This window comes from Bos grunniens, chromosome 9 (genome assembly GCF_055505025.1).
Source record: "Bos grunniens cultivar Pamir isolate PY7600 chromosome 9, Bosgru_T2T1.0, whole genome shotgun sequence".
In the NCBI taxonomy this organism is placed as follows: domain Eukaryota; kingdom Metazoa; phylum Chordata; class Mammalia; order Artiodactyla; family Bovidae; genus Bos; species Bos grunniens.
In genome coordinates this window covers 27,638,454-27,666,038 of record NC_141173.1, presented here as the reverse complement: position 1 = coordinate 27,666,038, position 27,585 = coordinate 27,638,454, and the positions used below count along the sequence as shown (strand labels likewise).

Genomic DNA, 27,585 nt, shown 5'->3' with positions numbered 1-27,585 from the left:
TTAGAAATCTCACATTCCATTCATACTAAGTCAAACAAGTGGAGTCAAAATGTCATAAATTTTTTAGGTAGGCAAAAATTCATAAGTTTTCTATGATATATTTATATATATATGTATATATAACAAGTATATTCTTAACCTGTGGTACAAATAAAGCATCATAAGGGTAGCACTTAAAACGTTTTATTTATTTTAAAAGGTAATGTTTACTGTGAGAATACTGTTAGGAATTTAATTAACCAAAGCTCAGGCTGAGTCAACTCAGAAGGAATCCATATTCCTATTTCACTACTTACTGGCTGGTGGCCATAGGGAAATTATAATCTTTTTAAGCTTCAGTTTCTTCATGGATAAAACTGGGATAATAAAACCCACTCATCATCAGGTTATTGTAAGATTAAATTGGTTAGAGTAAAGAATATAGTGCTAGTTGCATAGTAAGTGCTCAATAAATATAATCCAGGATTTTTTCTTTATTTTGGAACCTGCATTGAATAACATATGTGTGTCTTATGAATCCAATATATAGATTTTATATCTTCCAATATTGATAAAGGAAGAAACCTATTTTATACTATTTAAAGCCTCAAAGGCATTGTCAAGATAAATTTGAGCAGGCTGATGTAGATCTGGGCGATCCCATAGCTCAGACCCATTAGATGTTATAAATATCTACCAAAGGAAATGGAAGGATAGCAAAATTCTGAAATCTTGATTTAGAGTATTTACCATCCAGCAGAGATTACTCTGATAGTAAAAGAAAAGAAGGAGAGAAGGTAATTGTGAACATGATAATCCAAAATTTAGGAAATGATAACAAAAATGTGAATAGCTAAATGTATTGAGCATTTACACTATGTGCCAGGAATTATGCTAAATGCCTTACACATATTATCTTATTTAATCCTTGCAATAATCTTACTCTATTTCAGAGCAAAAAGCTTTAGATATTTAGATTACAATCTTCAAGGAGAATTTTTTTTTAATTGAAGTATATTTGACATATTACCTCTAAATTTAGGGTGTACATGTTAATTTGATACATTTATGTAATGCAATAATGTGATGACCATTGTAGTGATAATTAGCACCTCTATCACATAACATTACCGTTCTTTCTTTTTAGTGGTTAGAATAATTAAGTTCTAGGCTCTTAGCAAGTCTGATGATTATAACACAATATTGCTGTCTGTATTCGCTATACTGTGAACTAGATTTTTAGGTTTTATTTTAAGTGTGGACACTTAAGCATCTGTTCTAGCCCCCTACCCCTAATCCTGCCTTATCCCAGCCCCTGATAACCACCATTTAATTCTGTTTTTGCAAACCTGGTTTTATTCGACTCCACATATAAGTAATACCATGCAGTACTTGTCTTTCTCTGATTTATCTCACTTCACATAATGGGCTCAAGGCCCATTCATGTTGTTGCAAATGGCAAAATGCCCTTCTTCCTTATTGGTGGAAAATATTCCATTGTACAAAAGGTTTTGCACACAAAAAAAGAAAAAGAATTGGCAAAATTAAAAAAGCAATGTACAGAATGGGAGGAAAATTTTGTAAAATGTATGTATCAAATAAGGGGTTAATATCCAGAATATATAAAGAACTCATACAACCAAATAACAACAACAACAAAACAGTCCAGCTAAAAGCAGGGCAGAGGAACTAAGTAGACATTTGTCCAAAGAAGGTATCTAAATGGCTAATGCATGCATGCGTGCTATATGGCTCGTGTCTGACTCTCTGCGACCCTGTGTAATATGTCCGCCTCCTCTGTCCCTCTGTTTCTCCTGGCAAGAATACTGGAATGGGTGTCATGCCCTCCCCCAGAGGATCTTCCCCACTCAGGGATCGAACCCATGTCTCCTGAGGCTCCTGCATTGCAGGCAGATTCTTTACTACACCAGGGAAGCCCATAATAGATCCATGGAAATATGCTAAACATGACTGATGATTGGGAAATGCAAATCAAAACCGTAATGAGCTATCACCTCACACCTGATAGAATATTTAATCACCAAGACTACAAGAGATAAGAGATGTTGGCTAGGATGTGGAAAAAAGAGTCCTTGAATATTGTTGATGGAAAAGTAAGGATGGTGGTACCTCAAACAATTAAAAATAAATCTACCATATGATCCAGCAACTTCACTTATGGATATATACCTTCAAAACAATGAAAACAGTGTATAAAAGAGATATATGCACTCCCATGCTTATTGCAGCATTATTTACAATAGCCAAGATATGAAAATAACTCGAGGAGAATTTTTACGCTAATTCAACAAATACTTATTGAGAGCCTATATGGTTCAGAAACCCAGTTAGATATTAAAGTGAGTGGCACTAAATATGCAGCCTATCCAGCCCTCAATATTGAGGTGCATAACATAACTGTTTATCTTAAAGTTTGCAAGTCAAACTCTTCTGATGCTTTCTTCACTTCTCCAAATTCTTGGTGAAACATGAGAGGAAAATAGAAATGTCGTCACTTTAATTGTTTTAGCACAAATTGTATAAAATTTCTGTTATTATTCAACCCTCTTTATCTGTGCATTTTACAGGATGCACAGATATTTAGACTTCTGCTCCACTGTCTTCATAATTTGAAAGGAAAATAAAAATATGAGAGCTCTATTAATTGTTTACATTCTGCCTTTAGTTCTAACAGATACTAGAAAATGGTATATAGGAAACACTGATCAATGAACTTGTGTGGGCAGAGTTGCCTTTGGAGTGTAGCACTTGTGTCTTGAAGCAGAGTACAGTTGTACTGTAGGAAACAAGCGCACTGACATTTTGAGCCAAACTAATTACAAGACTAGAAATTGTTATGACGTAGGAGCAGATCATTTTAGTAAAGCTGAAAAGTGGCTAGGTGGGTTTTTTTTTTTTTTGATAATTTAATTTTTACGTTTTATTTATACAGAAGCTAATATAAAGTTCTGTCTTCACAATAATGATCTAACCTATTTAAACACTTGTACCCTTCAGGGCCAGTCACATCACAGAACTCCAAAGGCTGATATTCCCAGATTACAGTATACCCCCCATCTTATCTGAGGGGGATAATTTCTAAGACAGCTCCCTGCCCCTATAGTCTAAAACCATGGAGAATACTGAAACTCTATACCGTTGACCCTAGAATACCACTGAAGTTAGCAGCACCAACCCATCAAACAGTCAAAAATCTAATTGTACATTTTTTAATGTTGAAATGTAGTTCATTAACAATGTTGTGTTAGCTTCAGGTGTACTTCAAAGTGATTCAGTTATATGCACATTTATAACTTTGACTTCTAATAGATTACTGTCGGCCACAAGCCTTACCAATAGCAGTCAATTAGCACATATTTTGTATGCTGTACATATTCTATACTGTATTCTTGCAATAAGGGGAGCTAAAGAAAAGATAATGTTATTAAGGAATCCTAAGGAAGAAATATATTCGCAGCACTGTACTTTTAGATTCTGCAAGTTCATATCATCAGTTTACAAGGTGAATCATCTTTCAGATTTACATCAATATATACAAAACACAGTAAATGTTATATATATTACTAGCATTAGACATTTAAAATGAGAAGATAATATGAAAAAGAAATTTATCTTTATTTGCAGGTATAGAGATTCAGGCAATGAGAATGCAGAGGCAGCAATATGACTGTTTTCTGGTTGTTGTTCAGTTGCTCAGTCATGTCTGACTCTTTGTGACCCCATGGACTGCAGCACGCCAGGCTTCCTTGTCCTTCACCATCTCCTGGAGTTTGCTCAAACTTATGTCCATGAGTCGGTGATGCCATCCAACCATTTCATCCTTTATCATCCCCTTCTCCTCCTGTCTTCAATCTTTCCCAGCATCAGGATCTTTTCTAATGAGTAAGCTCTTTGCATCAGGTGGCCAAAGTATTGGAGTTTCAGCTTAGAATCAGTCTTTCCAATGAATATTCAGGATTGATTTCTTTTAGGATTGACTAGTTTGATCTCCTTGCTGTCCAAGGGACTCTTTAGAGTCTTTTCCAATACCACAGTTCAAAAGCATCAATCCTTAGGCACTCAACCTTCTTTAAACTCCAACTTTCACATCCATACATGACCACTGGAAAAACCATAGCTTTGACTAGATGGACATTTTGTTGGAAAAGTAATGTCTCTGCATTTTAATATGCTATCTAGGTTGGTCATAGCTTTTCTTCCAAGGAGCAAGTGTCTTTTAATTTCATGGCTGCAGTCACCATCTGCAGTAATTTTGGAACCCAAGAATATAAAGCCTGTCACTGTTTCCATTGTCTCCCCATCTATTTTCTATGAAGTGATGGAACTGGATGCCATAATCTTTGTTTTCTGAATGTTGAACTTTAAGCCAACTTTTCCACTCTCTCCTTTCACTTTTATCAAGAGGCTCTTAAGTCCCATAAGGGTGGTGTCATCTGCATATCTGAGGTTATTGATATTTCTCCCAGCAATCTTGATTCTAGCTTGTGCTTCATCCATCCCAGCATTTCACACGACTGACTCTGCATACAAATTAAGTAGCATAGTGACAATAGACAGCCTTGACCCTTGACGTACTCCTTCCCCAGTTTGGAAACAGTCTGCTGTTCCATATCTGGTTCTAACTATTGCATACAGGTTTCTCAAGTGGTAGGTAATTCCCATCTCTGGTATTCCCATCTCTTTAAGAATTTTCCACAGTTTGTTGTGATCCACACAGTAAAAGACTTTAGCAAAGTCAATGAAGCAGAAGTAGATGTTTTTCTGGAATTCTCTTGCTTTTTTATGATTCAACAGATATTGGCAATTTGATCTCTGGTTCCTCAGCCTTTTCTAATCTAGTTTGAACATCTGTAAGTTCTTGGTTCATGGACTTATGAAGCCTAATTTGGAGAATTTTGAGTATTAGTTTGCTAGTGTATGAGATGAGTGCAATTGTGCAATAATTTGAATATTCTCCTGTGGCCACTGCTAAGTTTTCCAGATTTGCTGGCATATTGAGTGCAGCACTTTCACAGCATCATCTTTTAGGATTTGAAATAGCTCACTTGGAATTCCATCAGTTCCACTAGCTTGGTTTGTAATGATCCTTCCTAAGGCCCACTTGACTTTTCACTCCAGGATGTCTGGCTCTAGGTGGGTGATCATATCACCATGGTTATCTGGGTTATTAAGGTGTTTTTTGTATAGTTTTTCTGTGTATTCTTTCCACCTTCTGCTTCTGATGCTTCTTATCCTCTGCTTCTGTTAGGTCCTTACCTTTTCTGTCCTTTATTGTGCCCATCTTTGCATGAAATGCTTTGTGGTAGTAGTTGATACTGGAGAAGGCAATCGCACCCCACTTCAGCACTCTTGCCTGGAAAATCCCATGGACAGAGGAGCCTGGTGGGCTGCAGTCCATGGGATCACTAAGAGTCGGACACGACTGAGTGACTTCACTTTCACTTTTCACTTTCCTGCATTGGAGAAGGAAATGGCAACCCACTCCAGTGTTCTTGCCTGGAGAATCCCAGGGAGAGGGAAGCCTGGTGGGCTGCCGTCTATGGGGTCGCACAGAGTCGGACACGACTGAAGCGACTTAGCAGCAGCAGCAGCAGTGTAGTTGATACAGTTGCTCCAAGGTAGCCTGGCCTACACATGAATTAATGAATCATTATACAACTTTTATGATATATATTATTACAGTCGTATTCATAGAAAATATAACAATTAGAAACATTGTTATATTTAATAATACACATTTACCTATGGTGATAGGCTGATAAGCAGTTTCTCCAATGACAATAGAGAGGCATACTGTCTGATAATGTTATTCTTTGAAAGCAAAATTATAAAACTGGAAGAAATCTAATACATTATTGATTATATATTAAATGTTACTCACATTATACCTATATAAGTATAGACTAGTATCTACATATAATTTTACATCATGGCATACCTAACTTTGCCTTAATTTTTTCATATTTCTAAGTGATAGAGTGACCTGCAAATTATTTTTCAAATTATCTCAAGTCTACCAGAATTTGGAATATATGTCTAATATATTTATTGGAAAACATCTGTGTGACCCATGCAGTTCAAATCTACATTGTTCAAGGGACAACTATATATACTATATTTTTCCTACACATACATAACCTGTCATCAAGTTCAGTTCATATATTAGGCACAGTAAGAGAATGCCCAAATTTCCAGCATCACTACCCTTGAACTTTGCGCCATTATTTAAGTAAAATAAGAGTCGACTGAACACAGGTACTGTGATTCTGCAGTAGTCTGTTAAGATGTCTATTAAGTGACACATGGGTAGGATATATCAGCCCAAGGGATGTTTTACATTGACAGCCTGGACTGGAAAGAGTGGGAGGGCACAAAATTTCATCATGCTACTTAGAACGGTGAGAATTTAAAACTTATGAAATTTATTTCTGGAGTTTTCCATATAATGTTTTCAGTTGTAGTAGAACTGCAGGTAACTGAAACTGCAGGGAGCTAAACGGTGGATAAGGGAAGGCGACTGGATGCCATATGAATGGTGTCTGTGCTGCTGCTGCTGCTGCTGCTGCTAAGTCGCTTCAGTTGTGTCCGACTCTGTGAGACCCCATAGACGGCAGCCACCAGGCTTCCCCGTCCCTGGGATTCTCCAGGCAAGAACACTGGAGTGGGTTGCCATTTCCTTCTCCAATGCATGAATGTGAAAAGTCAAAGTGAAGTCGCTCAGTCATGTCCGACTCTTCGCGACCCCATGGACTGCAGCCCACCAGGCTCCTCCCTCCATGGGATTTTCCAGGCAAGAGTACTGGAGTGGGGTGCCATTGCCTTCTCTGAATGGTGTCTCTGGAATTGTTCAATTCAATAGCCTTGCTTTTCATTCAGGTGCTCAAGATATGTGATTCTATTTTTTCCATGGTCTTAGCTATTTCTTAGAGTAACTGTTGCTTACTCACTTTTCTCTAGATGTTCTTTCTTTCTCTTTCTTTTTTATGGAACAGTGTGCAAAAGTTATGGTGTCATAAAGTTGTAATATTTTGGCAATACATTTTAGAACAAAACGATCCAACAACATGAACCTCAACTAGTCTATGAAAAATAATTCTGCTCAGCAAGGTTTCTTTTTCAAGATATCCAAGAATCTTTCTGATGAAATAGGTATATTAATAGACCATGGTCAATATAATTATATGACCCTTTAGAGAAATCAAATCTCTTCCAAATAGTTCATTTTAAGGATTAACACATTTTTTATACTTACGTGTTTGGACTCTACTATAAGACCAGATGGTGAACTTTACGTTTGCTGCCAAGACACAAGAGTATAAGATATACGTAGGTGTGTATATGTGTGTATGGGTGAATATATTCAATCTATACATATTCAGGAAATGCTAAATAATATCTGTGGTTCTAAATCATGCCAGGTTTTAGTCTTACCTCAGTAATCGTTGCATATAACAAAGGCTTCTTGTGGTCCTTTTTAATATTTTTTCTAATGTAAACTATAATATAATGCTACATACCTGCTTTAAAATATGTTTAAAATTGAGGAGTGTTTTGCTCAAAGATGGGGCTCCCTTGGTGGCTCAGACAATAAAGAATTTGCCCACAGTGCGGGAGATCTGGTTTCTATACCTGGGTTGGGAAGCTCCCTGGAGAAGGGAATGGCAACCCACTCCAATATTCTTGCCTGGAGAATTCCATGGACAGAGGAGCCCCATGGGCTACAGTCCATAGGGTTGCAAAGAAAGATAGAAAAATCACACTCCATTCAAACTCTGTACACAGTCTCCTTATAGATCTTATTTTGGCAGTTTCATAGAGATGGTTTTTTAAAATAAGGATCCTAGCACCCCACACCAGAATATAAAATGTAGGTTTAAGATGAGAGAGGAGAATGATGCCTCTAGCGCATTGCCTTATTGTGGAACCTGAATTGGCCTGGAATTACATGAGATTAGATATTATGCTCCTGGTCACCTCTTTTTATCTCCCTAAAGCCAATAACCCCATATTTGCATGGCCTTTTAAAAGTAATACTGGAGCTGGAGGGTCCAGGAAAGAGGTGTTGTGTTCCAATCAGGGGGCTTTGCAGGAGTCTAGACAAAAGATGATGGAGTTAAAAATAGTGAAAACTCTTTAGGAAGTAACTCAAGAGAAAGACTGGACTGCAGAAGAAGGGTGAAGGAGGTGGGAAGAGTAACTTCCAGATTTTATTGTCATTGTAATTAGGAGACACAGGTTAATATACTGAACACACATACACACAGACAGAGAAACAGAAAATCTTTTCTCTGTTTAGAGAATGGCCATCCATCCATCATCATGTTTACACTCAGGAGAATAGAAACTCAGTGAGTCCCAAAATTTTAAGAGAATGAAGATATTTCTCCACACTGCAGATTATATAGTCTCAGAATTTTAAATTATCAGCATAATATTAGTCTAATGGATAGATAGATGAATTATATTACTATAAAACACAGTCCCTTGATTAAGTCAATTTAAGTCCGTTTTTTAATTGTCAATTGATTAAATCAATTTAAGCTCATTTAGCTTTACTAAAATTACATTCTTTTGTTCTTTCTTCTTCTTTTTTTTTTTTTTTTTTTTAAGATAGAAGTTGATTAAATACAGCCTAAGAGTCAAGACTGGCCTAAGACTAAGACTGGCCCTCAGTCTCTTTTTGTAAACAAAGTTTTATTGGAACCCAGCCACATCCATTCATTTGCCTCTATCCTTGGTTTCCCATGGGCTTCCTTGGGGCTCAGATGGTAAAGAATCTGCCTGCAATGCAAGGTTCAGTCCTTGGTGGTGCCAGTCGGGTGGCACTAGTGATAAATAATCTGTCTGCCAATGCAGGAGACACAAGAGACATGGGTTCAATCCCAAGATCAGGAAGATCCCCTGGAGGAGAAAAATAGCAAGCCACTCCAGTATTCTAGACTGAAAAATTTCATGGACAAGAGGAGCCTGGTGGGCTAAAGTCCATGGGGTTGTAAAGAGTCGGACATGACTGAGTGATTGAGTGATGGAGCACGCATACAAGGCTTCTCATAGGCTGTATGGAGACAGTGGGATAGATGCAAGAGAAACTAGATGGCCCACGAAATTTAAAATATTTGGCCTTGTGCATAGGACCTCAAAACACTAGATTCTAAATACATAATAGCAAAGTATATTTTTGAAAAACTGTATGTTCTGCCTTAATATGAATTTCTTATTTCTTTAGAACAAGCATAATTTTATATATAATATTTTGAGCCCCAGGATAAATATGCTTCTGGTCTCCCATTCTTAAATTATGGTTTCTGTTGTTTTTCTCTTCTTCTAATGTATATCTCATTAGTCAATCTCTGGCATATTCATAGGCAGGCACACTCCCAAGACAATTACATATATAACTCTGTTTTTATTGCACATATTCCATATTAATGCATCAGCTGCTTTATTAAAACATTTGGAAAATATTTATACACCAAAATGTATGCTGAATCTAAATACTTCACTGAGGAATAAATAAAAGTTGTCATCTAAAAGACAATTATAGCAAAGCACTGATACTCTTGAGATCCTACTCTCTTATACAGAGTATTCTGATAAGTCTGCCGACCCAAGGAACTCAATGAGAACTTCTATTTAATAATTTAGGTACAAATACTTAGGTAGAGAGAGATGGGAGGTGACCAGGGAATAAGAAGGATGAGGTGGTCAGGTTTCCATTAGTGCAGTACTCACAGGTAAAGAAGTAAGGTTAAAGTTCTTTGTAAGATTGACTTTGAAATAAAGTGCTCCTTCGCTTTAGAATTTGAAAAGCACTGCACTATTTAATAAGGCATGCAAATTTCAGTTCCTAAATCCAAGAACATTTATGCTTGGAGGTTTATTTCAATCATTGTAGTAAGCAGTTTGAGTTTTTTTGCTTGTTTGGATTTTGTTTTGAGATCTATGTGGGCAGATACTTAGAGAGTAGATTCTTGTATTTGTTGGTACTTTTTTATATTAATGCTTCACAGATATAATAGATTAAATAAAAAATGCAAAATGCTATTGGAAATGTCCTATGACAACTTTATGTTCTTCCGTATGCCTTACTGCTAAGGAATTAGGTGTGTCTCCTGAAAAAAAGGTACCTTATGTCTAAGAGAATGGGACCTATGATGTGCCAGTCCAGCATAATTCCCACATCCAACCTTTCATTTGGAATTCAGTGAATGCACTGTTAGTTCTGCCTAAAGATGTGTCAAAACCTGGGGGAAAAAGCAAAAGAAAGCAAAAAGGCCTCAAGACACAGGGTATAAATAGTGTTTAGAAGCAGTAATTATAACCACAAATGTATAAAAGGACAACCACTAAATACTAACCAATAATGACTCTTTTCAATGATAGGTACCTATATGGGTACGCATCAAAGCCACTGTTACCATCTACTAATACAAATCACTGCTGCCTATCAGTGAGAACCAAAATATAGTATCAGTAAATATCTATGCTTTAGATTTTCTCTGAGTTGTATTTAAGGGGGAAAAAATGACACCTGTTCAAGGTAGTAACTGCCAAGTTTCATTATTTCAGTGGTGCCCTTTCCCTTTCATAAGCCATTTTAAGTTCTTAATTACAAAGAAGGGAAAGGAAATAAATTTGGCAAAATCAGCACAGACTGTATTATAACAGACACAGTTATAATGAGCTTGCTTGCTTCTACTGGGATTTTGCTCTACTTTCCATGAACATGCCACACAAGTTGATTGATGTATCGCTTGTCCCATCTGGGAGGAACAAAGTGATTCTTCAGAGATTCTTCAGCATTCAAAAATGCCTGTGATATTTGTGCTACGGATGTGTGTTCTAGCAGTTTAAGTATTTACGTGTGTGCACAAATTCTTTATATTGTTGTTGGTCAGTCTTTAAGTTACGTATGATCCTTTGCAACCCCATGGACTGCAGCACACCAGGCTTCCCTGTCCTTCAGTATCTTCTGGAGTTTTCTCAAATTCATGTCCATTGAGTCTGTGATGCCATCCAACCATCTCATCCTCTGTTGCGGCGTCCCCTTCTCTTCCCGCCCTCAATCCTTCACAGCATCAGGGTCTTTTCCAGTGAGTCAGCTCTTTGCAACAGATGCCCAAAGTATCAGAGCTTCAGCATCAGCCCTTCCAGTAAATATTCAGGGTTGATTTCCTTTATGATTGACTGATTTGACCTCCTTGCCATCCAGAGGACTCTCAAGAGTCTTCTCCAGCACCACAATTGAAAGTATCAATTATTTGGCACTCAGCCTTTTTTATGGGTCAACTCTCACATCTGTACATGATTACTAGAAAAACCACAGCTTTGACTATCCGGACCTTTGTCAGCAAAGTGATGTCTTTGCTTTTTAATACACTGTCTAGGTTTGTCATGGCTTTCATTCCCAGAAGCAGTGTCTTCTAATCTCAGGGCTGAAGTCACCATCCACAGTGATTTTGGAGCCCAAGAAAAGAAAAGCTATCACTGCTACTACTTTTTCCACCTTCTATTTGCCATGAAGAAATGGGACCAGATGCCATGATCCTAGTTTCTTGAATGTTGAGTTTTAAGACTGCTTTCTCACTCTCCTCTTTCACCTTCATCAAGAAGCTCTTTAGTTCCTCTTTGCTTTCTGCCATAAGGGTGGTGTCATCTCCATATTTGAGGTTGTTGATATTTCTCCCGACAATCTTAATTCCAGCTTGTGCTTCATCCAGCCTGGCATTTCACATGATGTACTTTGCATATAAGTTAAATAAGCAGGGTGATGATACATAGCCTTGTTGTACTCCTTTCTCATTTCTCAACCAGTCAGTTGTTCCATGTAAGGTCCTAACTATTGCTTCTTGACCGTATACAAGTTTCTCAGGGGACAGGCAAGGTGGTCTGGTATTCCCATCTCCTTAAAAATTTTTCACAGTTTGTTGTGATCCACACAAAGGCTTTACATAGTCAATGAAGCAGAAGCAGATGTTTTCCTGGAATTCCCTCGCTTTCTCTATGATCCAGCGAATGTTGGCAATTGGAACTCTCATTCCTCTGCCTTTCCTAAACCCAGCTTGTACATCTGGTAGTTCTCAGTACATTTACTGCTGAAGCCTAGCTTGAGGGATTTTGAGCATAACCTCACTAGCATGGGAAATTTTTTCAATTAAAAATGAAAAATATACATATTTTAAAGAAGGCAAAAAAGGACATCATGACTAATACATACTAGGTGTTAAATATTGAATAAATGTTGTAGGTATCAAAGTAACTTTCTTCATCATAACTTGTGTCAGTAGCTATGCTTGCAAACTGCAAGCAGTAGAACTATTTGGAGACCTCCTCTGTGGCTTAGTTGGTTAAAGCACCTGTCCTAGTAAACAGAAGATCCTGGGTTCAAATCCCAGTGGGACCTTCTGTGATTTTTCCTGCCTACAAAAAGGGTATAGGGAGATCAAAGATCCAGTCAATCTTAAGGCTTCCTTCACGGCTCAGACAGTAAAGAACCACCTGCAGTGCGAGAGACCTGGGTTTGATCCCTCGTTTGGGAAGATTCTCCTAGAGAAGGCTATGGCAACCCACTCCAGTATTCTTGCCTGGAGAATTCCATAGACAGAAGAGCCTGGTGGGCTACAGTCCATAGAGTCGCAAAGAGTCAGACATGACGGAGCCACTAAGCACAGCACTATATAGGTTCCTATACCTATGAAGAAGAATATTTTATTATACATATAGATAGTTCACTCCAGATTAAATCCAGTGTTTTTTTGATCCAGTTGGACATCAGGCAACACATAATCTAGACTAGAATGTTCTAGAGCTATCCCAAAATAAGTTCTTTATAAGAGTTTGTAGAGAAACTTCTCAAGCCATAGAAGTGGGTATTAGACATGCAGCTCAGCTACTTTTGACATGAACTGAAGTCAGCAAAATTAAAAGATGGATTTCATTAACGTGCATCTCAGTTTTGTGGGTCTGAGCAAGATGGCCTCACTTTATCTGTTTCTTTCTAATTATGAGTTATTTTCAGATCCAGGTTTTAGAGCACGTATCTCTAGTTTCTGCTAAGAATCAGTCTCACAATTGATACTTTGGTGCTTATGCTTTAGTATATTATCACTTTCCAAAACAACATAACAGCTTTTTTAAGCCAAGCAAAATGGTTAAGCTTGCAAATTTAACAGAAGTTAGAGACAGAAAATGTAAAAGACCTGTGGATTTTCTTCCATGAGTAGATGTAAATGCTAATGAAATGTTCCTTAAAACACATTTAAATTAAACCATGAGCTGCCTTCAACGAATATATGAAAGTTCAAGAAGAATTGAAAATGTAACTGCCATCAGGATAAGACAGAGTACCGACGGGCTGATGGGCCATGTGCTCAGGCGGAAGGTAGTTTTCCTTCTCCTACATATTAATAATGACAGGTGGTGCTGGAGATAATTTTAACCAGATTATGGTGAGCTGTAGTTCTGATTCTAAGACTTTTTTCCCACTGCTTTGCTTGAATAAAGTATGACTGAACACACTTTAAAATTAATTTCTTTCCCAAAAGCATTTGAAGATTTTTTTGTGAGAGAACTGATGAGGTACTTGCTTTTTTTTTTTTCAAAACTAAATAAATAAATCTTTGAAAAACTTAAAGCACTGATTTTTAAAGGGCTTCGCAGACATTTATGTAAAGATAGATTTTTCTAATTCCTTAATATGAAGATGCCTGTTCACAGAGCTTCCAGGCCTGAAGTGTACGGGTACATGTCCATGCGTGTGTATAAAGAATGCACAGAAAAAGAATTTCTCATCCTTGGACTTTAAAACAAAGCTAATCCTAATTGGCAAGATATGGAAATCTTTTCAGCCCCAAAGTAAAAACGTCTATCTCTTTGGTGTTTATATCTTACAAGAAAAAAAATGTGTTTTTTTCTAAGTAAGCCAAGCTCTGACTAGCATCTGCCTCTTGGTCAAATACTGAGCCATGTGAATCTCATTCAAAAGGCTTGAAGGAAGCTTTAAATCTATCAAACCTATTTCTTTAATGAACTCAGGCAGGCACCTGTATGTAAGTGTGTATGTGTGTGCATGGTGTTTAAGAACAAAAGAAAAAAACATGCCTGATTTTTGACAGGCATGTTTAAGGCATAGTATTAGTTGCTAAAATAATCAAAAGCAAAAATATAATCAAAATTCTCAGATATAAAGTTTAGAAACCAGTTAGGTATTAGTCAGTGTTAGAACTTTAAATTGTTCAGAGATCTCCTTTTTTAAACGATGTTACATGCATTGTGCTAACAGAGGAAGTATATATGAAGACGGCACCTAATTATGTAGCTCAAGTAACTTATCTTTATTCAGGGATCACTTATATCTTGCTTACTATATTCCAACCTGTTTGCAAATAGGAACTCACTCCACTTAATACAATGAAGTGGAGACTATTTGTACCCCTGTTTTCCTTCTTTCACACACATGACATTGAAATGCAGACAACCAGAGGTCCTGAAACAATATCTCCTGAAAACAGTGAGCCCCAGATATAAATTTAGGCAGCCTTCTATTCATGGCAGTTATTTTGACAACATCAAAAACATAAAAATCTGTTTTTAACCACATACTCAACCTTCTTAATCTGTGTCACCCTTTGGGCTGGAAGCACTTTATTAATACTGGGTCTCAGACTTCCAACCAAAATTAAATAATCTTAAGGAAAAGCTGTACCACTCTGCACTAATTCTTTCTGTCAAATATCCCAAGTACTTAAAAAGCATCCCTTATAAATCTCTTTCAAGGGGTGATAGATTTGCTCTAATCCTTAATCAAAGTAAGGAGAATGTAAGAGCTACTGTGGGTGTAAGTCTTTGTGCACAAAGGCAAATGAACTAGAAATATGCCTTAGTGTTCCAAAGCCCAACTTAGTGTTTTAACTCTGAACCTCCCTTTAAGGGCCCACACCAGGTTTCTGCTGTGTCCCCAATGTCTTCCACGGTGTCAGGATACTGAGGAAGAGGAGGAAGTTGGGCCATCTGCTCTGATGAATGGCCCATGCAGGTTAGCCATGACATGTCTATTTCATCACTTCTGGGGGCCTGTTAGTTTTCGGCTACTTGGTACTGCCTGTGAGAGCCAAGAATCTTTTGCCAGATGCATGTGATCCTGTCTGCCTCAAATTACCTGTCTGGCACTTCCCCAGTAGCGCTACCTCTGCCTAATCCTCTAAAATACTTTTCTCTGGCTTTTGTCTCTATCTCACTCTCATCCTCTTTGGATGTTTGGGAGAGAATTCCACGGTTTTCTTTCATGATCTGGTCAAAACGCCTTGAAAATGTCAATAATTATCCTTTTACAAAGGTCTTCAGTGCTTTGAACACAAACCCAGGGAGACTAGCAAGTTATTTTGGGTTCTGCTCTGCCACAGTTTCTCCCTTGAGGCAATGAGCACAAAGCCTATTATCTGCTAACACGGGTGAAAGGTGAGAAGGACAATTCTAACCCAAGCAGCAACTTTCCTCTTATATCAGTAAACATTATGCTCATCTCACAATGATTGTCCTCCTCTTAAATAAAGCACAGAAAGCTGTTCCCTAAAGTGTTTACAGGTCGAGTATATTCTATATTAACAGGTATAAGGAAATGGCTTTTAAAAGAAGAGTATTTGTCTTAGTATTAGTTATACTATTAGACCAGAAAACAATGTTGTTTGACAAACCTCACTATATTTATCAAATAAAAACTAGATGATGCATTCAGCATACCCATCGTTTTTTAATGCCAATCTCAAATAAAAGGAGCCAATGGTTCCTTGAAATGACTGATTCTAGGGTTACAGCAAAGAATATGCAAAATGAGTGTAGAATATCTGGTAGTACAGAAAGTAAGAAAGCACACACACACACACACACACACATACACACACACACCAATGAGGGCATGCCAAAAGAATGTAGGAGCCAATAGAAAGAGCTCCAAATGGCCAAAGCTGGAACAACTTAGAAAAAATTAAATAACAGTATTGGTTTAAAACTCAAATATGAGTCTATACTAATATAAATAAATTATTTAATAGGTAGATTGGAGAAATACTCTCCTGTGCAGAAAATTTCAAATCACATTTATAGATACTATGCTTTCCAGAAGGTGGAGCATAACTATCCATTCCTTAAGTGGAGACTACCCAGAGTGACTTCCTTCCAGAGTATAATATGGATATGGGAGGAAAAATATCTTTACAGTGAAGAAACTTATAAATACCATCTCAGTCAGATGATCAAGGTTAAAATCACTAGTCATGTTGATAGCAGGTAGTCTTGATAGGATGTGATAAGAATGGTGCTTTCCGTTTGTGGTCTTCTTCCCCAAAAACACATTATCTCAGTTGAATCCTAAGAATAATAGACAAACACAAATTGAGCAAAAGGCTGAAAATTGTCTGACCAGTATTCCTCAAAACTGTCAAGGTCATCCAAAGCAAGGAAAGTCTAAGAAGCCGTCATAATCTAGAGGAGTATATGGAGATTTGATAACTAAATATAATGTGGTCCTCCACATGCAATCCTGGAACAGAAAAAGGATATTAGGTAAACACTAAGGATATCTGAATAAAGTAGGGATATTGATTAATAATGATGTATTGAAGTGTACTTAGTAGTTCTGTCAAATGTACCGTACATTACTTTGCCAACAAAGATCCGTCTAGTCAAGGCTATGGTTTTTCCAGTGGTCATGTATGGATGTGAGAGTTGGACTGTGAAGAAAGCTAAGCACCGAAGAATTGATGCTTTTGAACTGTGGTGTTGGAGAAGACTTTTGAGAGTCCCTTGGACTGCAAGGAGATCCACCCAGTCCATTCTGAAGGAGATCAGCCCTGGGTGTTCTTTGGAAAGAATTATGCTAAAGCTGAAACTCCAATACTTTGGCCACCTCATGCGAAGAGTTGACTCATTGGAAAAGACTCTGATGCTGGGAGGGATTGGGGGCAGGAGGAGAAGGGGACGACAGAGGATGAGATGGTTGGATGGCATCACCGACTCGATGGTAGTGAGTTTGAGTGAACTTGGGGAGTTGGTGATGGACAGGGAGGCCTGGCATGCTGCAATTCATGGGGTCGCAAAGAGTCAGACACAACTGAGCGACTGAACTGAACTGAATGTAAGATGTTAATAATAGGGGAACTGGTTGTAAGGCATACAGGAACTCTTTGTACTATCTTCACAACCTTTTGCTAAATTTAAAACTATTATAAAATAAAAATTTTGTTTTAGGAAATCACATGGGAACCTAACAATTTCTGGGATGAGATGGGTCATCACATAGAGTTTTCCCTACCATATTGTCTCAGCAAAAGCACGCCTACAGTGCAATCCTTTATATAGTGATATGGCAGAAAGATTTCTGTCAGTGGCAAAAATCATGGCATGGAAGTGGGTGAACAATTAAAAGCTTTAAAATTTTTATTTTATTGAATTTTATTGAATCACTTATTTGCTGAAATCAATATACAGCAAGACAGTTTTTTAACCTCAAAGCATTTGAACGCATTTTAGAATCTGGCACCATTGCTCACGTTTTGAAGTCATTTGCTTTGTTCGTTCATCACAATGCATAGACCTTGCTAATACCTTGTTAAATGCTGATTCAGTTTAAGTGTGGTAATGAAGTTTTGTTTTGTTTTTTGGAATGTCTGCACAGCATATTGAGATGCCTTTTATTTCAGGGTTTAAAATATTTAATGAACAGATGGCTTACTGCCAGCTACAACTTACTCTTCAGCTAGAAAGAGAAAAAACTATAAAGTTCAACATTGGCTACTGTTACAGCACCTTCAGACCTTGATTCGTAGGTTTCCAAGTACATTAGAAGAAGCCTACAGTATGTGAAAAGAGTATGTGAAATGTAAAGGAGCAGGTATTATTCAGATTATGTACAAGTATTTGACATTTCATATCTTTACTTTTCCTGATGATTATTAAATTTTATAGTATTTTATAACTAAAAATGCAATTCTAGACTTGCTTTATTTCTAAGAAGTTGAGGTACCATCATCATCATCAATAGCTTGTTTTTAGCATCAGCTTTACTAGAAGTAGGACCTTAAGTTTCTCCACTTGAATTTGCTTTGAGAAGTCATCTCTAAAGATATTTTTATTCCTAAAATTCCTTTGAAATTATTCTACTTATTATCATTGATTTGCTGATAGAAACCTAATGTCTGCAATTTCCCTAGACTGTATGAAATCGTTCTCAATAACAAATTTCTGAAATCTAGTAACTTTCACAAGAAGGAAGCTTTAAGTTGCCTTATAAATGATCAATTCAGTTCAGTTCACTCTCTCAGTCGTATCCAACTCTTTGCAACCCCAAGGACTGCAGCATGTCAGGCTTCCCTGTCTATCACCAACTCCCAGAGCTTGCTCAAACTCATGTCCATCGAGTTGGTGATGCCATGCAACCATCTCATCCTCTGTCATTCCCTTCTCCTCCTGCCTTCAATTTTTCCTAGCATTAGGGTCTTTTCCAATCAGTCAGTTCTTCGCATCAGGTAGCCAAAGTATTGGAGCTTCAGCTTCAGCATCCGTCCTTCCAATGAATATTCAGAACTGATTGCCTTTAGGATTAATTGGTTTGATCTCCTTGCAGTCCAAGGGACTCCCAAGAGTCTTCTCCAACACCACAGTTCAATAGCATCAATTCTTCAGTGCTCAGCTTTCTTTATGGTCCAACTCTCACATCTGTACATGACTACTGGAAAAACCATAGCTTTGACTAGATGGATCTCTGTTGGCAAAGCAATTTCTCTGCTTTTTAATATGCTGTCTAGGTTGGTAATAGCTTTTCTTCCAAGGAGCAAGTGTCTCTTAATTTCATGGCTGCAGTCACCATCTGCAGTGATTTTGGTGCCCAGGAAATAAAGTCTGTCACTGTTGCCATTGTTTTCCAATCTATTTGCTATGAAGTGATGGGACCAGGTGTTATCATCTTAGTTTTTTGAATATTGAGTCAATGATCAATTGAATTGGTCAACTGAACTGATCAACCGAATATTGAACTCAATACAACGATCATTTAGTATGACTTATATATGTCAAAGAAGAGATTGTGCAATCCAAAGAGAGTTCACAGAAGCTTATAAACTCTTGTTGGAAGTGACACTAGACATGTAGAAGAACACTGTTTATAAGTGATTTATTTCCTGGAAAGTTAGAGATATCAAATTTTTATACAGTGGGACATTCCAAAGGAAAGACATTATCTTAAGAATTATGACAAGTACTCAGGGCTGTGAAGAAGAAAATCTTACTCCCAGGCTTGAGCTGGCATTATATGACTCTGGTAATACACTTGGCTCTCAGATTCTACAGCATTGTAAAAGTATCAGGGAAGAATGGACCACAGTTCTCTTCCTGCTCTAAAATTGTTTTATTCTATAAATGCAGATATTTTTATCTCCTACTGTATTAGATATCAATTTGTCAAATTCCTGTTTAGAGTAATTCAATTGCATCTGCCAATATCAAGTAAAAATTGTAATTCATTTAAATCTCTGACAGTATTATCTTAATCAGCTGCTAATAAGTTAATTGTTCTAAATTCTATTTTCCAAATCTTTCATCCAGACTTTTTAATCTGTATTGAAAGGTAGGTACAGAAGTGTGTCCTACCTATTTGAAAGATTTAGTGAAGAATTATTTTGAAAGGTTATTACCAGGTCATTTTATATCAAAGCAGATGATAAGTGAACTTCATTCTTTTAGAATTTATTCTGACTTTAAGAAATTCCTTTATGTGTTCATTAATAAATAAAGAAATCTTGAAATCTGTGGATCTCCAAAGATCGATAGTGTTGCTATAGATCATGCATGTCTCAGTGGGGTTGCAGTTTTCTCTCAAGACAGCAAAAATTGGTTTATTGAGGTAAGAATTTTAAAAGATTAGTTATGATATGTGTTCAAGGCCTTCCAAAGAGCTTTAGTACAGATACAGATGTAAGGATATCAGTGGGATTAAAATTTTTATGGGGAATGATTAGGTATAAAAATCTAAAAATGTTTGTTGCTGCTGCTAAGTCACATCAGTCGTGTCCGACTCTGTGCGACCCCATAGACGGCAGCCCACTAGGCTCCCCCATCCCTGGGATTCTCCAGGCAAGAACACTGGAGTGGGTTGCCATTTCCTTCTCCAATGCATGAAAGTGAAAAGTGAAAAATGTTTGTTAGGGAGACAATAATAAAGAAAAGTTCACATAACTGAAAAGCCAAAGCAATTTAAATATATACACTTTAAACCCTCAAAAATATATCTGGGTTAGAAAGCAGAGTGCTAAGTCTCTTCCCAAAGCAAATTAAACTGGCTGAGTTATAAACCTTTCAAAAATTAAACTTATAATGAGCATGCAGACAGATCTTTAACCATAGCAATTCCTTCAAGGACTGAGCCACTCTGACATTCTTTGGGAATCTAATTGAAACTGATTATGGTTGACATCTCATAATAGATGTCATTAATTTAAATGATTTGTTTTTGATTCTCAAAACAGTTTTGGTCCGATATATTTTCTAAAGTGTGCAGTAAAATTCCTTCATAATTTAATAACAATATGATGTCTAAAATGTACAATTTCTCGGAGCATGTCCAACTGCCTTTGAAAACACAAACATACACTATACCCAAAGTGTAAACCACATGGGTCGTGCTCCTCCATCTTTGTGTTTGTGTGGACTAGTGAATCCCTGGGAGTTTTACATTCTGACAGGTGGAACCTTTGACAGAATCTTTTTAATTCTTTATTTAAGCAAAGAATAGGGAAAGTAACACTTGCCATCACAGAACTGATTTTATTTTGTGAGCCTGTTTAAAAAAAATAAGACTGGCTTCTATGATTCATAATTACTAAGAAAGATGTGTGATTTTGATATAATATTTGACTCCATTGAAAATATGTGTGGGTGGTATATGATCAAATAGTTTTATATGGCATCAATTTCCCTTTATGTTATTTATGTTTAAAATATTCCTGCTAATAACAGTGGTAATCAGCTACTCTGTATAAGACACACCGTATGTAAACACCGTATGTAATACCAGTCAGACTAACAAAGCATAAATCATAACTGCTTTATCGTAAAATGCCTCTACTGCAGTGAATCTGTCAAGTTTTGATCATGTGAATTTTATTTTCGCCAACATCACTTTATGTGCCATAGCCATGAAAGAATAAAAGGAAAGAAAATGTGTTTTGCATCTATATGTCATATGCATTTCACTAAGAGATAATCACATCCAAGAAATGTGGGAATTGAGTCACAAAACAGTAAGTGCAGGTAATAGAGCAAATCAAGTCAGAAAATAGAGTGAAAATAGCATTACAGCTTATCTTTCCAACTCTGAGCATTAAGACTTATATTTCTTAGCACTTATATTTCCAATTTAAATGAAGGTAAATATATTTTAAACTTTTGACTTTCTAATTCAGACCCAGAAAAAGAAAAAAAAAAAAGGAACCTGTTTAGTCTATACTCAGAATTGGAAAAAATGTCATGCAATAGAGAAAGGACAATAAATAAATATGAGTAATAAGATAAATTATGAATAACAATATATCTTCTATTTCCATTGTAGTTTATAAAATTGGATTTTAATCTATATAAAGGCAGAACTGGAAACTGCATGAGAATCTTGAATTTTAGAATCTCTAAGGAAATGAAAATTGTATATAGTAGCAAAAATATAAAATGAAGTGCTACAAATAAATTATCATATTAAATATTATAAATAATACTGTATATAGATTACTTAAAATGAGATAAGGTGGCTTTTTAAAATTTTATAACCAATCAGATCAGATCAGATCAGTTGCTCAGTCATATCCGACTCTTTGCGACCCCATGAATAGCAGCACGTCAGGCCTCCCGGTCCATCACCAACTCCCGGAGTTCACCCAGACTCACATCCATTGAGTCAGTGATGCCATCCAGCCATCTCATCCTCTGTCGTCCCCTTCTCCTTCTGCCCCCAATCCCTCCCAGCATCAGAGTCTTTTCCAATGAGTCAACTCTTCGCAGCCATGTTTAGAAAAACTCAAAATAGTGGTTAAGATTATAGACAATTTCCTAGCACTCTGTGATGAAATCTTCAATAGCTCAAGGGCTTAGCATAGGAAGTCAACATAAGATATGTCAAGAGGACCAATCTAGAAACACTGAGCCTAAGTGCACTTCCCAACTACCTAAGTGACAGCTCTGGTTACATTTCCTTTCTTTTTTTTAAAGGTAGTTAGACTGATACATGTTTCTAAAATCATTAGATCATGGCTAACTCAGAAAGTTATGGAATAGCTACTCAGAGAAATCAACATAGTCAGAAATAATTTCATTTCAAAAAGATGCTGTGTATCCTAGAAACCACTTTGGGACCCTCAGGAACCCATTAGTTTCATGAACTCACAGTGCAGGAACCTTTAATTGGGATTATTTCAAGGATTCCTTTCATCTATAATATTTATGGTCTATGCTTCTAAACGAAGTTTATCCTAAGTACCAAGAATTCTATGATCTTACGTTTTGAAGCAGACATCAAATGGAATCTTTTTACTTAACTACATTTATGGAATACAGATAAGTCCAAACTAATTCAAGGAGAAAAGTCAACCAACCAAATTCAAGGGGAACATGAGAAAGTAATGGCAACCCACTCCAGTATTCTTGCCTGGAGAATTCCATGAACAGAGGAGCCTGGTGGGCTGTAGTCCTTGGTGACACAGAGTTGGACACAACTGAGTGACTTAACACTTCTATATATGGAATTAGTGAAACCCTAAAACTCTTAGGTGATCCAGGATTACAAGTTTGTTCCTAAGTCATTATCTACTATAATCAGAAAAATTATTTACTATTTTTTATTATTGTTGTCTCTATGTTTCAATCAGAATTTCTGGGCTTCCAATCCCCAATAGAGTTGGAAAAGACAAATTACTGGTGGCTCACTGGTAAAGAATCCTCCTGCCACAACAGGAGATGTGGGAGACACGAGTTTGATCCCTGGGGCTGGAAGATGCCCTAGAGGAGGAAATGGCAACCCATTCGAGTATTCTTGCTGGGAAAATCCCATGGACAGAGGAGCCTGGTGAACTATGGCCCATGGGGTCACAAAGAGTCTGACATGATTGAGTGACTGAGCACACACACGTAGGATGGCTCTGAGATTCAGTCTCCTTAGGAATATAGGACATTTTAAGAATTTATGTCATACTACCTTAGACAGTAGTAGGGCTTTCCTGGTGGCTCAGATGATAAAGAATCCACCTGCAATGCAGGAGACCTGGGTTCAGTCCCTGGATTGGGAAGATCCCCTGGAGAAGGGAACAGCTATCCACTCCTGTACTCTGGCATGGAGAATTCCATGGACAGAGGAGCCTGGCAGGCTACCCATGGGGTTGCAAAGAGTCAGACACGACTGAGCGACTTTCACTAGATGGTAATAAGATAAGAGGTTTTGTGGCAGTCAAAGACTTGGGTCAGAATTCCATTGCTTTCTTATACTTGTTGGGCAACTCTGGAGATTAACTTCTGACTCCAAACTTTCATTCCCTTTATTTGTAAAATAGAGTATAAAATCTCCAAGGAAGGTTTTTGTGAGATAACAGGTTACAGGCATACTTTGCTGTATTGTGCTTCACAGATATTTCCACTTTTGCAGATTGGAAGTCTGAAAACCTGGCATTGTCAGAGGATGGTTAGCATTTTTTAGCAATAAAGTATTTTTTGTTTAAGTTATGTACTTTTTTAGACTTAATGCTATTTTATACTTAATAGAATACAGTACTATGTAAACATAGCTTTTATTTTTATTGACATATATTTGACCTACAATATTCAATTGGTTTCAAGTATACAACATAGTGCTGCAATATTTTGTTGATTATACTCCATTTAAAGTTATTATAAAATAATGGTTGTATTTCCTCATGCTGTACAATATATCCTTGTCTGACTCTTGTGAGACCCCCATGGATTGTAGCCCATAAGACTCCTCTGTCTATGGGATTCTCCAGGTAAGAATACTGGAGTGGGTTGCCATTTCCTTCTCCAAGGGATCTTCCCAACCCAGGGATCAAACCCATGTCTCTTATGTCTCCTGCATTGGCAGGTGAGTTCTTTACCACGAGCAGCACCGGGAAGCCCCTATATATCCTTATAACTTACTTATTTTTTGCACAGTAGTTTGTACCTCTTCTTCTCCTATCCTTCTCCCTTCCCTGTTCCCACTTGTAACCACTAGTTTGTTCTCTATATCTGTGAGTTTGTTTTTGTTATACTCATTTTTTTTAGAATCCAAATATATGTGATAACATTTAGTACTGTCTTTTTCTATCTGACTTATTTTGCTGAGCATAATAGCCTCTAGGTTCATTCATATTGGCAGAATTTCGTCCTTTTTTGAGGCTGAGTACTATTCCATTGTACATCTATACCACATCTTCTTTCCATTCATCAGTCAATGGACTAGGTTGCTTCCGTATCTTGGCTATTGTAAATAATGCTGCTATGAACACTGGAGTACATGTATGTTTTCAAGTTAGTGTTTCACTTTCTTTGTCTGTATACCAGGAGTGGGACTATGGGATCATATATTTGTTTTGTTTCTTTGTTTTCAGAGGAACCTACATACAGTTTCCCATTGGCTGCACCAATTTACATTCCCACCAACAGTGTCCAAGGGTTCCCTCTTCTTTACATCCTTGCCATTCTGACAAGTGTGCGGTGACATCTCACTGGAGTTCTGATTTGCATCTCTCTGATGATTAGTCATGTTGAGTACCTTTTCATATGCCTATTGGCCATCTGTATATCTTCTTCAGAAGATGTCTATTCAGCTCTTTTACCCAATTTTTTATATTAAGTTATATGAGCTGTTTTATATATTATGGATATAAACACTTTATTAGCCATATCATTTGCAAATATTTTCTTACATTCAGTCAATTACCTTTTCATTTGTCCATGGTTAAACATAACTTTTTATGACTGGGAAACAAAAAAATTTGTGTGACTTACTTTATTGTGATATTTACTTTATTGCAATGGTCAGGAATTGAATCCTCAATATCTCTGAGATATGCCTATACATATGTGTACACACACTTATATGGACATATAAAAATCCTCCAAGGCAGGGTTGTACAGGGATAAGAACACACATATATGCATATGTACCTGATACATACATGAATAAATATACACAGGTGTGTCTATGAATACATTAGCATATATGAATGTATACATACATGTTGACATAGGCTCTGTGTATGTCTTCAAGCAGGGAGCCCAGCATATAACAATGCCCTAAATAAGAGTGCTTATATTGTTTTCAGCAAGACTCCTGGCAGCATAGAAAGTACCTTGTGTACATATAAAAAGGAGCTCCTTCTGAACAAGTACATAATCAAAAGATGCCTATGCCTCCTGGCTAACATACATCAGCCCCAGGGCTCAGGAAATCTGTTTCAACCATTACTCATGACTTGAGCTGGGCATCAGAAATGGCTCTGCTAAGCATTAAGCTGTTCTCACTCTGGTTCTTGCCATTCCCTAAAACAGTAACTCTCAAAGTATGATCGGGAGACCAGCAGCAGCATCTCTTAGAAACTTGTTAGAAATACATATTCTCAGGTTGCACTTTGGATCTACTGAATCAGAAATCTATGTTTAATGCAAGTGATTCAGATGCTTCCTTAAAGTTTGAGGACCACTGCCCTGCACCAGATTCCATTACCCATTTTACCAACAAGTGATAAGTAGTTAGCATGAACAGACTCCATCCTCCCCCTCTTCCCTATGCTTCTCAACCAAAGAGAAGTGAGGACCTTCATGTATTATAAGGAATGAAGGTTCCTTTGTCCTGGTATTATACATTTTATTTCTCCTAAGTGTTACATCTCCTACTGGCCTCATCAAAGTAGTGACGGTTGAGTATGCTTTTTGGGGTTCCCTCCAGTGACCTTCCAGCCTGTGATCTAAGTTTGCTTTTGCCTGAGCCCTCCTCTAGTAAAGCCCTGCCTGTGTGCAGGTTGGCAACTCAAATCCCCATCTATAGAGTGAGGTATTTGGGCAAACCGTATCTTCAAGTCAAGGTCAAGTCTCTTTCTTTATGATCTGGTGTGCTACAAGTTTTGCAGGCAACAATGACACCCTACTCCAATACTCTTGCCTGGAAAATCCCATGGACGGAGGAGCCTGGTGGGCTGCAGTCCATGGGGTCGCTAAGAGTCAGACACGACTGAGCAACTTCACTTTCCCTTTTCACTTTCATGCATTGGAGAAGGAAATGGCAACCCACTCCAGTGTTCTTGCCTGGAGAATCCCAGGGACGGGGGAGCCTGATGGGCTGCCGTCTATGGGGTCTCACAGAGTCGGACATGACTGAAGTGACTTAGCAGCAGCAGGTTGATGCTATGAAGACTCATAAGAGGTATAATTACTTGGATGATAACTCTGTCTCTTAAGTTTTAGGCATGTGGATTTCTTTCATAAAGCTGAGTGGAAGAGTTTTGTCTTAGTTATTGTGCCTGACCCACCTTCTTCTTAAACATGCTGCCACTACAGATTGCTGAGTTTCTATTTTCATTCTTTATGTTAGCTCTTAACCCAGGGCTTTTTGCACTCATCCCTTACATGTTAGAAGGAATAGAAAGTAATAAGAGAGTAAGGACTTCAATAAAATAAAATGAAATAGATTGAAACATAGGAAGCGTGCTGAATATTTCCCAAAATGATTTTGCTAGTCAGCGGAAAGAAATATGAAGTTTGTCTCCTCAACATTGGAATGTCACAACAGCAGGATTTCATAGGAACTCATTTGTGAAATATTTGGTATAATAAAAAAGATAGTTTATGAAGTAGAAGTAGAAATGGGAAGTGGATAAATGTCTCGAAGAGAGAAATACTGAAAAAAAAAAAAAACTCTTATTACTCTTTCATTTTGAATGTGTGCAATGTATCTTGTTTTGTTTGTTTTTAGTAACAACCTTTTTCACATTTATTTGCTCTTCTCCTGTGTAAGTGAAAGTCACTCAGTTGTATCCGACTCTTTTCACCCCCATGGACTATACAGTCCATGGAATTTTCCAGGCCAGAATACTGTATAGTCATATATTGATCTTAGCTTTACCAATTCTCTCTACTGCTTTATACTAAACATTTTTTAAAGCCAGGCAATACAATGTCATGAGCAACAAATCCATAGGTTAAGTGTGGTCCATTGTTAATTTTGTCTTACATTCTAGGAATTTTTGCTGCTTTTTATTACTATAATCAGTAAACACTTTTGAAGGGATTTGAGAACCTATCCTTTATAGAATGTGAAAAACAACAGTTTATTCTTAGTTTGATCACCTTTCCTATTTCCTCATATCCCCATCCTCTTTATGCTGTTTCTTAGTTCCTCAGAGAACCAACTGGGATACCTCATTGGATGTGACCTTCAAGCCCAACTCTTGCTTTGCCCACCATCCAAAACTACATTTTGTTAATCCTATGTGTATTTCTTCACAAATCTTTTTTCTGACCTCTATGATAATTTAATTTAAGTAAGATAGTGGTTTTAAGTGT

The 27,585-nt window shown here is 37.2% G+C and overlaps 1 protein-coding gene and 1 long non-coding RNA gene across 7 annotated transcripts in view; one reads left to right on the top strand and one right to left on the bottom strand.

The window, feature by feature from the left end:
• NKAIN2 (sodium/potassium transporting ATPase interacting 2) overlaps positions 1-27,585 on the top strand; it is a 1,179,899-nt gene that overhangs the window by 760,313 nt on the left and 392,001 nt on the right. The window lies entirely within an intron of this gene.
• The window catches only part of LOC147365720 (uncharacterized), a 219,257-nt gene continuing 207,396 nt past the window's right edge, over positions 15,725-27,585 (bottom strand). For all 3 annotated transcript variants that reach the window (XR_015132677.1, XR_015132675.1, XR_015132676.1), the window contains one exon: positions 15,725-16,365. This is a non-coding gene — a long non-coding RNA (uncharacterized LOC147365720). The remainder of the gene's footprint in view (positions 16,366-27,585) is intronic.